Source organism: Phyllostomus hastatus, unplaced genomic scaffold (genome assembly GCF_019186645.2).
Source record: "Phyllostomus hastatus isolate PE091 unplaced genomic scaffold, TTU_PhHast_1.1 phas_scaffold_78, whole genome shotgun sequence".
NCBI lineage: Eukaryota > Metazoa > Chordata > Mammalia > Chiroptera > Phyllostomidae > Phyllostomus > Phyllostomus hastatus.
Window position 1 is genome coordinate 89,937,783 of NW_025334041.1, and position 11,403 is coordinate 89,949,185.

Here is an 11,403-nt window from a genome sequence, read left to right on the forward strand (position 1 = left end):
CACATGCACCCCAACAGGGGATCACACCCACAGCCTGGGCATATGCCCTGACCAGAAGTCGAACTCACATCCTCTCAGTTTACAGGATGACACTCCAACCAACTGAGCCGCACTGTCCGGGGCAACACCACTCAAACTTTATAGGCTGGCACTGGGGGAGCAACAGTTCTCAAGGAGAATCACAGTACTTTACCAGAAGAAAAGGTGAATGGGTATCAAGTGGCAAACACTACAGATGTCCACTGGTATCTACTGCCTCTGTAGTATGGGTGGCACTCATCTTCTTGGCCCTTTGCCACACTGCAATAAATCCTTTCTCCACAGCGAATCCCGCCACCTGCCCACCAACCACAAGCTCTCTCTTCTTCCTACCAACTGAAAGTTTCTTCCAAATTCTTTCACGTACATTATACATGCTAGAAACATAAACTACCCCATTCCATGACTTTTGCATTTTAAATCAAAGCAGCAAACATCTCTGGAGGCCATTCTCAAAGCTGTGTGTTAAGAGAGGAAATTCAGAGCATCTAGATAATTGATTGGTTCATCATGGCTTTACCAGCCCCCTGAAATCCTCTCTTAGAGGTGGCTAACCACTCTGGGTTCAAGTCAGCAGGGACTTGGTCCTAGGATCCCACAGCAGAGGTTAAGGACCAGAGTATGTCCAAGGGAGAGTGCTAGGTGTCAAACTGCTAAGGAAAATCATATCCAAGCAGTTTATGGAGAAAGAAAGCCTTGAGGTAGGTGTTTAGAGCTGAAGCTTGCAGCCAAGGGATTAGAAAGCCATAGAAAATGACAGCAAGGAACAGTGAGAAGATGGCAGGCAGATTAAGAGAAAATGTCTGTGTTTCTTTTGCTGTGCAGTAGAGTGGGCTGGCTCCACATAAGGGACAGATTGAATAGAACCTTGACCTGCATGGAAGGCCACCTTTAAGACCCTGCCCAGTTTACTCCCTGGGTCCAGACTTTTCCTCTTTGCCCTGATTCTAAAGTTTGTCCTAGAACTGAGCCTGTGCCTAGCAGATGATCTTTACTTGAAATTGCAAAACTTCAATATTTACCAAACACCATGTGTTAGCTAAGCCTTGGGCAAGGGGCTGGTGATACACAAATAAAGATGTAATTTTCAACCTTGGAAAAATGTTCTGAGGGTGAGAGAAGCAGCTGAGCTTTAAAAAAAATGAAGACAGAATATTAGTTCTATAATAGAGGTTTATATAAGGTTTCCATAGGAACTCATAAATGAGCAATTAACCCAAGTGCCCTTAAGGTTGTGGGAGGAAACAGTAAGTAATGAGGGTGGAGGGCAAGTTGGACCTGATCTTGCATGGGATCACACCACTTTGAAAGGAGAAACAACAAGAATTAAGGGTTGGATCAAAAAGAAGCCCACACCATGACCTGAAGATCCCCCCTAGAGCACGAGCCCTCAATTCTGTATGCCAGCCGCCTGGCGTGGGGCCTTCTACCTGGAGGTAGCTCAATAAATATTTGTGAATTAAACAGTGAATGCTGTTTTGCCTTTGGAACAGAAGGTAGACCTGCTAGACCAAAGGACACTGCTTCCTAAAACATTAACACAGCATTTAATTTCTCATTATGACTCTCTGAACATTTAATTAATAATTGTTATGGGAAGAGGAGAGCAAAGTGGTAATTAATAGTTATTGGCCAGAACTACTGCTGAAATGAGTCCAATTATGAAATGAACTAAGTACACCCAAAAAGAGCATGAATTCCAGAAGTGATGAGAGGCCATGAACACCATGGTCTCTGAGGAATATTCTTAATCCAAGCAGCTGTAAGGGAAGATGTGTGCAAAATAGGAAGAATGGAGAAATGATCGATGTTAAATGATAAATTTGGTCTGCACTTCCTAGAAGGACCAACATTGCCACTGGGCTGTTTCCTCCCAACCAACAGCAGAGAATGAAATGAGAACAGAAGAAGAGTAAAGGCTAGAGCCATCATATCCAGGTGGCAAATGCCAGGATGCCAGCAGGCCCTGGGGCTCTAGCACTTCGGAGGTCAATAAATCCCCATGACCTGACAGCTCTTCATTCCTCCTTTAAGAGGCAGCATGCTCATGCTTTTGGAAAGATGACTACAGGACTGCTTATACATAAAGAACCTCAAAAACACTTGTTTGGGTAGTTTGGGTGACTGACCACTCCATTGATCCTTGGGGTTAACTTGCCCATCTGCTACCACTGTTCCCACCAGGGGTCCTCCTTTGCACACTCTTCCATGCACACTTAACCCCCCACACCAGCTGGTTTCTCTCCACAAACTACCTCTTCTCCACAGCATAGGTCTTCGATTTTCAATCTTTGGAAATTCATAACACCCAAACCATTAATAAAGCTCATGTTTGTTTTCTTTTCTGAACAGTCTTTTACGACTATAACATCCTTGGTATTAGGTAGCTAAAAATTTTTTTAAAATTAAATCTCTTGAGGCTGCAGGTTAAAGAAAATCTCAATGTATAGGTTCTGATTTTTTAAAGAAAAACATGTAATTTATAAAACCGTATGCTAAAGAAGATATTAAGAAAAGCAGGCACAGAACTCCTACAAATAAAAATAGTAACTGGAAAAATAGGTTGAAGAGAAGAAAGGAAATGTTTAAAATACCAGTGGTGTCTATGACTTTACTCAAGCACTGATTGGGACAATTCTTCTCTACTTTTAAAGTAGCTCCTTTAAGAAAATTCCATTTTCTACCCCCTAGGAAATGATGTTACCCTGAGAGTTATGTGATGCAAAGGTGACATTCTGTGGCTGAACCAAGGAATTGCAAGGGTTTGATGCAAATATCCTGGGATTCCATCCACCCCTTCCCTTCAGGTCTTCATTAACTTGTAGGCTGAAGGGTCAAAGTTAATCTAATAGACTATTGCTTTACATTTTACAGGCTAAACTGCAACAAATTTCAAGTGTAAGCCTATCTGCTTTCTTCTTTTTTCTATTTTTTTATTTTAATCTTAAGATCTCAGAGTCTACACGGAATGCTGTAAATTACCCCTTCATCAGAGGCACTTCATATAGCAGAAAAAGAGAGAAGGTTGGAATCAGAAAACTGAGTCCCAGCTCTGCTCTTCCTAGATGTTATCTTGCCTTCTCTGTGTCTCTCTTTTCTCACTGGTACATTATGCCATCCATAGACCATGGAAAGGTGTTCCCGCCTTGGGTGTGAAGGACAGAAAGACAGGATATGCAGTGCAGTGTTGTACCAAGACAGGTTTTCCACTTCTCAATGGAGAAGCACCTCTTTCAGGCAGAGATCTCACTCCATTTGCAGTATCCATACCTGCCAGGTAAACTCCAAAGCAGGCAGACTTGCCTTGTGCCTTCCACAGACCTCTCCAATCTTCCTTCCTCCATTACTAACGTGAGCACTGGAAATGTCTCAGGCACACAGGGAAAATGCTCTCTTCCTCTACAGAAAACATGTTGCAAATACAATGTCTAATTCATCTCCCAGGGCATAGGTTTCCAGAGTCAATATATTAACATGTCACTGGGTAGCATATAACAGCAGACTGAACTTGAATCCAGATTACTGAATTCGGCAGACTGGTTCCCCCCAACTTGATATCCCAAGTCATAGGGCAATGTTTGCATTGTCTCATCCTTTTCTTTTTGGAGGCCTGGAACTACCAAAAAGTTATTTGGCTAAGTATTTTCCAGACTGTAGAGACTTGCTTAGCCCTCCAGCCAGTTTTATTTTGACAGGCAGAAGTTTCATTTTCCAGATGTTCTGGGGCACTTAGGATTTCTCTTTTGCCCCTCTGAAGCAAAAACTGAAACCACTAATGGACTGAAACTTTAAATAGATTAACTCCCAACATTATCTGGCTCAAATTTATCTTTGTATCACTATAGCTGTCCTTTTGCCCACTGTACTTCTTTTACTTTCATTGGATTTCTACCTTCCCATCAATAAGTAAAGAAATAGGAAAGAGCAAAATGAGGTGGAGACTTAACATCAAAACCTATGACTTACTTTTGCCTTTTCCATTTCTTCTGTTAGAAGAAGAGCAGAGTTATATTTGGGGGAGTATAGAAAAAGAGAACAATGCATCAGTTATTTACCTGCATTGAAATAAAAGTGAAAATGAGTATTTTTTTAACACTAAAGCTAGATGAAGGTCTGGAGGGTGGAGAGAAATGACAGAATGGTGAAAATTGGTAAGAACTGAGCTGACTTTGTTCTATCTGTTTTCATTAAAACATAGTTTTTAGAGTTTTCAGTTATATTGAGAAATTTTCTCCCTGTCTTCTAAAAGATGCCAAAAATTTTGCACTTGAGGGTCAGCAAACACCTGACAACCCAGGAAGTCCAATAATGTACTAAGGGGAACAGGCTCATAGCACTGTGTGTGACCGAAGGGTTTCAGGTCCCCTCACACTGAGGACGAGAAAACATGTTTTTCTAAGTAAGTAGAGTTGACATCAGCTTAGAATAGAATTAGATGCAAGTGGCTAGGTAGAATTCATTTTACAGGAATCAGATATTAGAGAAAAGACTGGTGTGGACAGGCCTGCAGAGTCCTGGTTCTAAGGGTATGTGTATCCCCTACACATGCAAGCTCTTCAGAGGCTGCCTCCTCATGTCTGGTGAAAACCAGAGCCTGATATTTACGCACACCCTGCTGGACATCCCTCACTGCAACAGTCATGCATTCAAAGGTTCAAACACAGAGCTCTGATGCTTTATAAAATTCCAAAGGGAACTTATCATGGAGTTCAAATGTATTTAGACAGGTCATTTAGATTTTGCAGCTCATACAGTCTCTGTCACAATTTTTGTTGCAGAACATAAGCAGTCATGATAAATATGTAAACAAATGAGCATGGCTATGTTCCAATAAACTTTATTTACAAAAATAGGCAGAGGGCAGATCTTGACCCATTTGCCAAGTTTGTCAAGCCCTGTGTTAGACAGCAAAGAACTTCTCTACAGGAGAAAAGTGTTTCAACTAAAGCAGGAGTTCTTACTGAGGCCTCTTATTTGGTGCTTTACATATTCATCAGATAGAGTCCTTTTTATCAGTTAGGAATGCCTTTGGCTGCAGGTATCAGAAAACCCAACTCAATTGACTTACACAAATAGCAATTTCTTATTTTCCTGTAATAGGAGTACAAGGTTAAATGGTTGCTGCCAACACTCTGCTTGCCCTCCCTCACTGCTTCCTTGGATGCTCTCTCCTCCACCATTCTCAGCCTATCGGCTGGTCATCTCTCATCTACCAGATGGCTGGTGCTCCAACAAGCATCACATTTGACTCTGAGGATGCAGAAAAAGAGAGGGACAAAAGGATGGGTCAACCATAATCCCCCCTTTTTCTAATCAGAAAAGGAAAAGTGATTCCAGGAACACCTCTAACCCAGCTGATAAAAGAGTTCTACTTGTATCTCATTGGCTAGAATTATGGCATGTGGGTAGCGCAAAAAGAAGGGGAATTTGGTATTTGCTTTTGCAGCCTTTGAAGTAGAAAAAAGCAGAAAGAAAAAGGTATTGGGGTGAGAACTGAGATAGCCAAACTACACCACTGTGTGTAGGATACTGTGTTGGTGATAAGAAAAGCATCCTAAGCAGAAGTTCAAACATATGCTAACCATGGAGAGCTATAAGAGTGATCCCTGGTGAGGAGGATCTGCAGGTTGCTTCTGTTAGCAGAAACCTTGACAGCAATGTACTGGTGCGTTTAATGAGCTTTACTGGTGCTGGTATTTTAGTCATATTGATGATGAACACATATCTACCAATCAATATTGCTATTACCAAAATTTCTGACTTTCTCCCACCCTTGACCCAAGAAAAATATGGAAGAGGGTTTGTTGTCTACGATTATATATAAAGATGGCTAAGATAGGTAACCCTCTCAGCCACCACAAAAAACATTTTACCACAGAAAGGCAAAGGCTAGACATAAAATACTGTACTGTACATAGCTGAGATTCTAGGGAGAACTTTTGGTGATAGGAAAGAAGTTATCTCAATATTGGCATAATATCATGGTTAAATTACTGATTACATTTTTGACAAGAGGTAGCCCTTACTTTGTAATGTCCATAGAAGTTAGCACTTTGGTTTTCGGTCTTGCCTTGAAAGTAGTATGACACATAACTTCAAACCACAACCTCGTAGTTTAACCCATTTCAATTTCCAGGCATTGCTTTTCTGTTAACAGTCTAATAGTTCAGGCTCAGAGGCAACCTTTAAAATAGTGCAGTTGTTCTTTTGGGGATGTTTGCTCTGTAAGAAAGAAGCAGAACAGTTAAATTAAGAGTAGGTAATTTTCTGGAAGAGTGATGGGAAAAGAGATACCCAACCATACAACTGTGACACATGCACAGAAAATGCCCCCACATCTGAGCTGCATTCTTATTTTCAATGCAATAAAAATACACTATGGCCATGGGAGTTCTGCAATTTGACTATAAAATGTACATAATCACAATTATCTGCAGCCTGTTTCAAATAATTCCTTTTACTGTCAAAGCAAGTTCATTACTATCATCTCATCTGATCTTTATGGCAAGTGTTTGGTGTCTACCTGTTTCTGTCAAAGGGGAATCCAACACAGAGGAGGACAATCTGCCCAAGAGCTCACAGACACTTCCTGTGCCCGTCTGTCCTATACCAATGGAGTGTCTATTATTTGCTTCCAAAACACAGAAAACTGGTTCATCTCCTTTTCAAGATCACACTGCATTTCCATGTCAATTTCTTACCACTTTATGCACCCTTTTAAAATATTTAACTAAGTGCTGAACTTGCACTTTGCTACCTAGGCCCCCTATTTTTCTTTCATTCTATAAATGAATGTGAGTCTGAACTGGTTTTACCAGCTCTGAAATACCTCTTTTGGGTCCCCATGAAAATAATGTGCTGTCACTTTTAAAAAGAAACAAGTTGAGTCACCTCCTGGGGTTTTTCACTCTTCAGGATCCAAACTTCATGGATTAGATGAACTCTCTCCTATTTAGGGGCAAGGGGAGGGGGGGAGTTAACTTTCCTGTGTCAGTGCAACACCTCAGTGGAGAAATACAAAAGAAAAGAAAAAATCCCAAGTGGGTAATGAGAATAAGGTGAGGCCAGGTTTCAGGGTCCAAGCCACACCTCAGAGACAAGCTGGGCTGAACCCACCCATGACTCCTTCCAAAAACACGAAAATTGCTTAGGAGGAGCCACCCCTCCCAATGGCAGCCGCATTCCTGGGCCTCAAGCTCCCAAACCTGCCTTCCTAGCAGGGGCTTTCTCTGTGCAGCCCATCCCCTTTCTTTTGTTTTCATGATGGTCCATTTGGCCCACTAAAGCCAGCTTTTTGCATATTAAAACTTAATTTGTTTAAGGACAAACAGTCGGAGGTCTGCTTCTCAGGGGCTGAAGTGACACAACACAGGAGCTGGGCTTTGGCCTTGGGGGCTGCCGACTTGGCAGATCCCTGATTCTGAGAGACCAGCCGTGAGCTGCTTCACTGTCAAGACTCCAAAAGGCATTACCCTGAGCTCCAAGGTGGAGCTGTTTACCAATACCGTGATCTCTCCCCAGATGCAGTTGCTACTGCAGCTAATTAAGAGAACAATTAAGACCAAGGCAATCAGTCAAGTACACAGACCTCAGTCATCTTCCCAGCTCTCAGATGCTGCACTGCTCCCAGGGGGCTGAACTGTATTCAGTCATTCAGAAAATGACAGGAAGAAGCTATTAAATATCTGAAAACCATAAAAATGCAATCATACCGTTCTTTAGCTGAGCCATCCACCAGAGAGCAATGCCCAGCAACTTTAGAAACTTAGCAGTCCCCTTGAATTCACACACTCACAAATAAGAAGATTAATCAAAGCAGCTCAAATCAAAATTTAATTACAAGGTGGGGATGGGAGAAGCTGTGCTGGCCATTCTCCTGCTTTTTTTTTTTGTTTGTTTATGACGGATCAATACTTCTTGTATCAGCCAAATGCATGACAAAGTCCATGGGGTATCTTTAGAAAGGAAGTAACAGATTAAATATTGAGCTAAACAATTTAATCTTCTTCTGGAAGAATTTTCAGATATTTGTAAAAGTAAATCCTATTAGTGGGGAACCATCTCCATGTGCAAGACTATATAGCCTCATTGGGAGAAGGTCATAAACACAGATACACAAGCCACTAAAACAAAACTTTTCCTAACAGCATAGCAAATAGAGACCAGATAAAAAAATTTCCCTTAAAAAGAAAAACATCACACACACACACATGCGCGTGCATGTGTGCACATGCGCCTGTCCATAAAGTATCCATCCACTTAATATGCAAAATAGAGGCATTTATTGAAGAAGCTATAATATACAAGAAACATTGTACATAGGACAATGACACCTCAGTCCCCTTCAAAGTAGGTACCTTGGGACCTCACACAGTTCTCCCAATCACTATCAGCTGCCCTGTCATTTTCCTGAATCTCATCAACAGTCTGAAATCTCTTCCCTTTCAAAGGTGATTTTAGTTTTGGGAAAAGCCAGAAGTCATGGGGTGTCAAATCTGGGCATAGAGGAGCTGAGTAACCTAGGTGATTTGATGTTTCACTATGAACCTCTGCAAAAGACATGATGCATGAGCATAATGAAGTTGCCAATCACCAGTTGCCCCATAGCTGCAGTCTTCTGAATCGCCTGAATAGTTTCCACAGAGGAATGTTCATGTTTCATGCAAAATTTGATGCAGATTCACTGCTCTACTCACTCAGTCATTTTGAATGTGATGGCCACACAGTATACATGCTCACTCAGTGGCGTCTACCGCCCCCACTGACTAGTACAGTGAAGTCATCACTGCTCACCCATGCACATTATAGTCCACTCTCCTTGGCTGCCAGGTTACATTGATGTCACACAAACCATTTTCGTTATGCTAACAATGGTGGGACTTTTCCTGTACAGACCTCGTATATCCTTAGTAAACTTATTGCAGAGCACTCTAATTTTCTCCTATTGAGTACTGGCTTTACCTCTCAATAAGTAATTATTCTCTTTGAATTCCCTCACAAAAAAATGAAAATTTCCAGTGTCCTGGAGCTAAGAAATTAGGCCAATCATCTTAGAAAGAAGCACCCTAAGCAATGTCATCAAAATATTTTTTATTACAGACTTCTGGCCAAGATAACGGCATAGGTAGATAAACTGTGCCTCCCTGCACAACCAAAAGAAGGACAACAACAATTTTAAAAACAATAAACAACCAGAAGTGACAGAAAATCAAACTATATGATAGTCCAACAACCAAGGAGTTAGAGGAGAAATATTCATCCAGACTGGTAGGAGGGGCAGAAACAGACAGCTGGGTGGAGAGGACTCACCACAAGGCAGCGGCTAGTGGGGCAGGCAGTCCCACATTCATGTGTGAATAAACTGGCAGGAACAACTGGGGAGCAAGACAGGCCACACAACCCAGGGTTCCAGTGTGAAAAAATAAAGCCTCAAAACCTCTGACTAAAAAAATCTGTGGGGGTTGTGGCAGTGGGAAAAGCTCCCAGCGTCACAGTAGAGTTCATTGGAGAGACCCACAGGGTCCTAGAATGTGCACAAACCCACCCACCTGGGAATCAGCACCAGAAGGGCCCAACTTGCTTGTGGGGTAGTGACAGAAGTGACTGAAAGCCAGTAGAGAGCTGAGCAAGCAGCACAACCCCTCTAGGACCCCTCCCCCACATACTGAACCACAACAAGTGACTTGGGTTGCCCGGCCCTGGTGAATACCAAAGCTCTACCCCTTGCTATGTCATAGGCATGACAAGACAAAAAAAAAGGCCCAAATGAAAGAACAGATCAAAGCTCCAGAAAAAAATACAATTAAGCACAAAGAGATAACCAACCTATCATAGGCACAATTCAAAACGCTGGTAATTAGGACGCTCACAGAAATGGTTGAGTATGGTTGTAAAATAGAGGAAAAAATGAAGACTATGAAAAATGAAATAAAGAAAAATGTACAGGAAACCAACAGTGAAGGGAAGGGAATCAGGACTCAAATTAACAGTTTGGAACAGAAGGAAGAAATAAATATTCAACCAGAACAGAACAAAGAAACAAGAATTCAAAAAAAAAAATGGAGAGAGACCTAGGAACATCCTGGACAATTTTAAATGTTCTAACATCTGAATCATAGGGGTGCCAGAAGGAGAAGGAGAAGGGCAAGAAATTGAAAACTTATTTGAAAAAATAATGGAGAACTTCCCCAATCTGTAAAAGGAAATAGACTTCCAGGAAGTCCAGGAAGCTCAGAGAGTCCCAAAGAAGTTGGACCCAAGGAAACACATACAAAGACACATCATAATTACATTGCCCAAGATAAAAAGATAAGGAGAGAATCTTAAAAGCAGCAAGAGAAAAGGAGCCAGTTACCTACAAAGGAGTGCCCATAAGACTATCAACTGACTTCTCAAAGGAAACCCTATAGGCAAGAAGGAGCTGGAAAAAAGTATTCTAAGTCATGAAAGGCAAGGACCTACATCCAACATCACTCTATCCAGCAAAGCTATTGTTTAGAATGGAAGGGCAGATAAAATGCTTCCCAGATAAGGTCAAGTTAAAGGAGTTCATCATTACCAAGTCCTTATTATATGAAATGTTAAAGGGATTTATCTAAGAAATAGAAGATCAAAACTATGAACAGTAAAATGACAACAAACTCATAACTATCAACAACTGAACCTATACACAAAAATAAAAACAAAGCGAACGACTAGAACGGGAAGAGAATCAGAGCAATGTAGATCACATGGAGGGTTATCAACAGGGAGGGAGAGGAGGAGAATGGGGGAAAATATACAGGGAATAAGAAGCATAAATGGTAGGTACAAAATAGGCAGGGAGAGGTTAAGAATAGTATAGGAAATGAAAAACCCAAAGACCTTATATGTATGACCCATGAACATGAACTAAGAGAGTAGAATATGGGTGGGAGGGGGTGTACAGGACAGAGGGGGGAAAATGAGACAACTATAATAGCATTATCAATAAAATATATTTTAAAAATAAATAAATAAAAAGTAAAACCATTTTTTATTAAATATCTTTGTCCAATTCAAGTGAGTTCTCCAGCCACTGCTCTTTCAATCTCCCCAACAATATCTTCACCCATGTGCACAAGACCCTTGTAGTGTCTCCTATAGACCTTTGTGGGGAATGGCCAAGAACAAAATATACCCACATCTATATACTGCTAATGGGATAATCTGAGTTTCACCTTATTAGCTCTTGCCAGACTCATCCCAATGTCACAGATGAGCTTGTGATCAACAGGTGGCCAGTTGCAGGCTACTTTCCCTCCTCATTTGGTGTTACAGACCAGAACACTCCTCTAACCTCATTACAAAATCCATCCAATGCTCAGAACTTGAATGACCAACATC

At 41.3% G+C, this 11,403-nt stretch overlaps 1 long non-coding RNA gene across 1 annotated transcript in view; it reads right to left on the minus strand.

Annotated features, from left to right (window-relative positions):
- The window catches only part of LOC123811767, a 166,601-nt gene extending 158,731 nt beyond the window's left edge, over positions 1-7,870 (minus strand). The window contains exons 1-3 of the long non-coding RNA XR_006784438.1: positions 7,752-7,870; positions 6,931-6,987; positions 6,066-6,261 (exon numbers count right to left, since the gene is read on the minus strand). This is a non-coding gene — a long non-coding RNA (uncharacterized LOC123811767). The remainder of the gene's footprint in view (positions 1-6,065; positions 6,262-6,930; positions 6,988-7,751) is intronic.
- Positions 7,871-11,403: the final 3,533 nt, after the last annotated feature.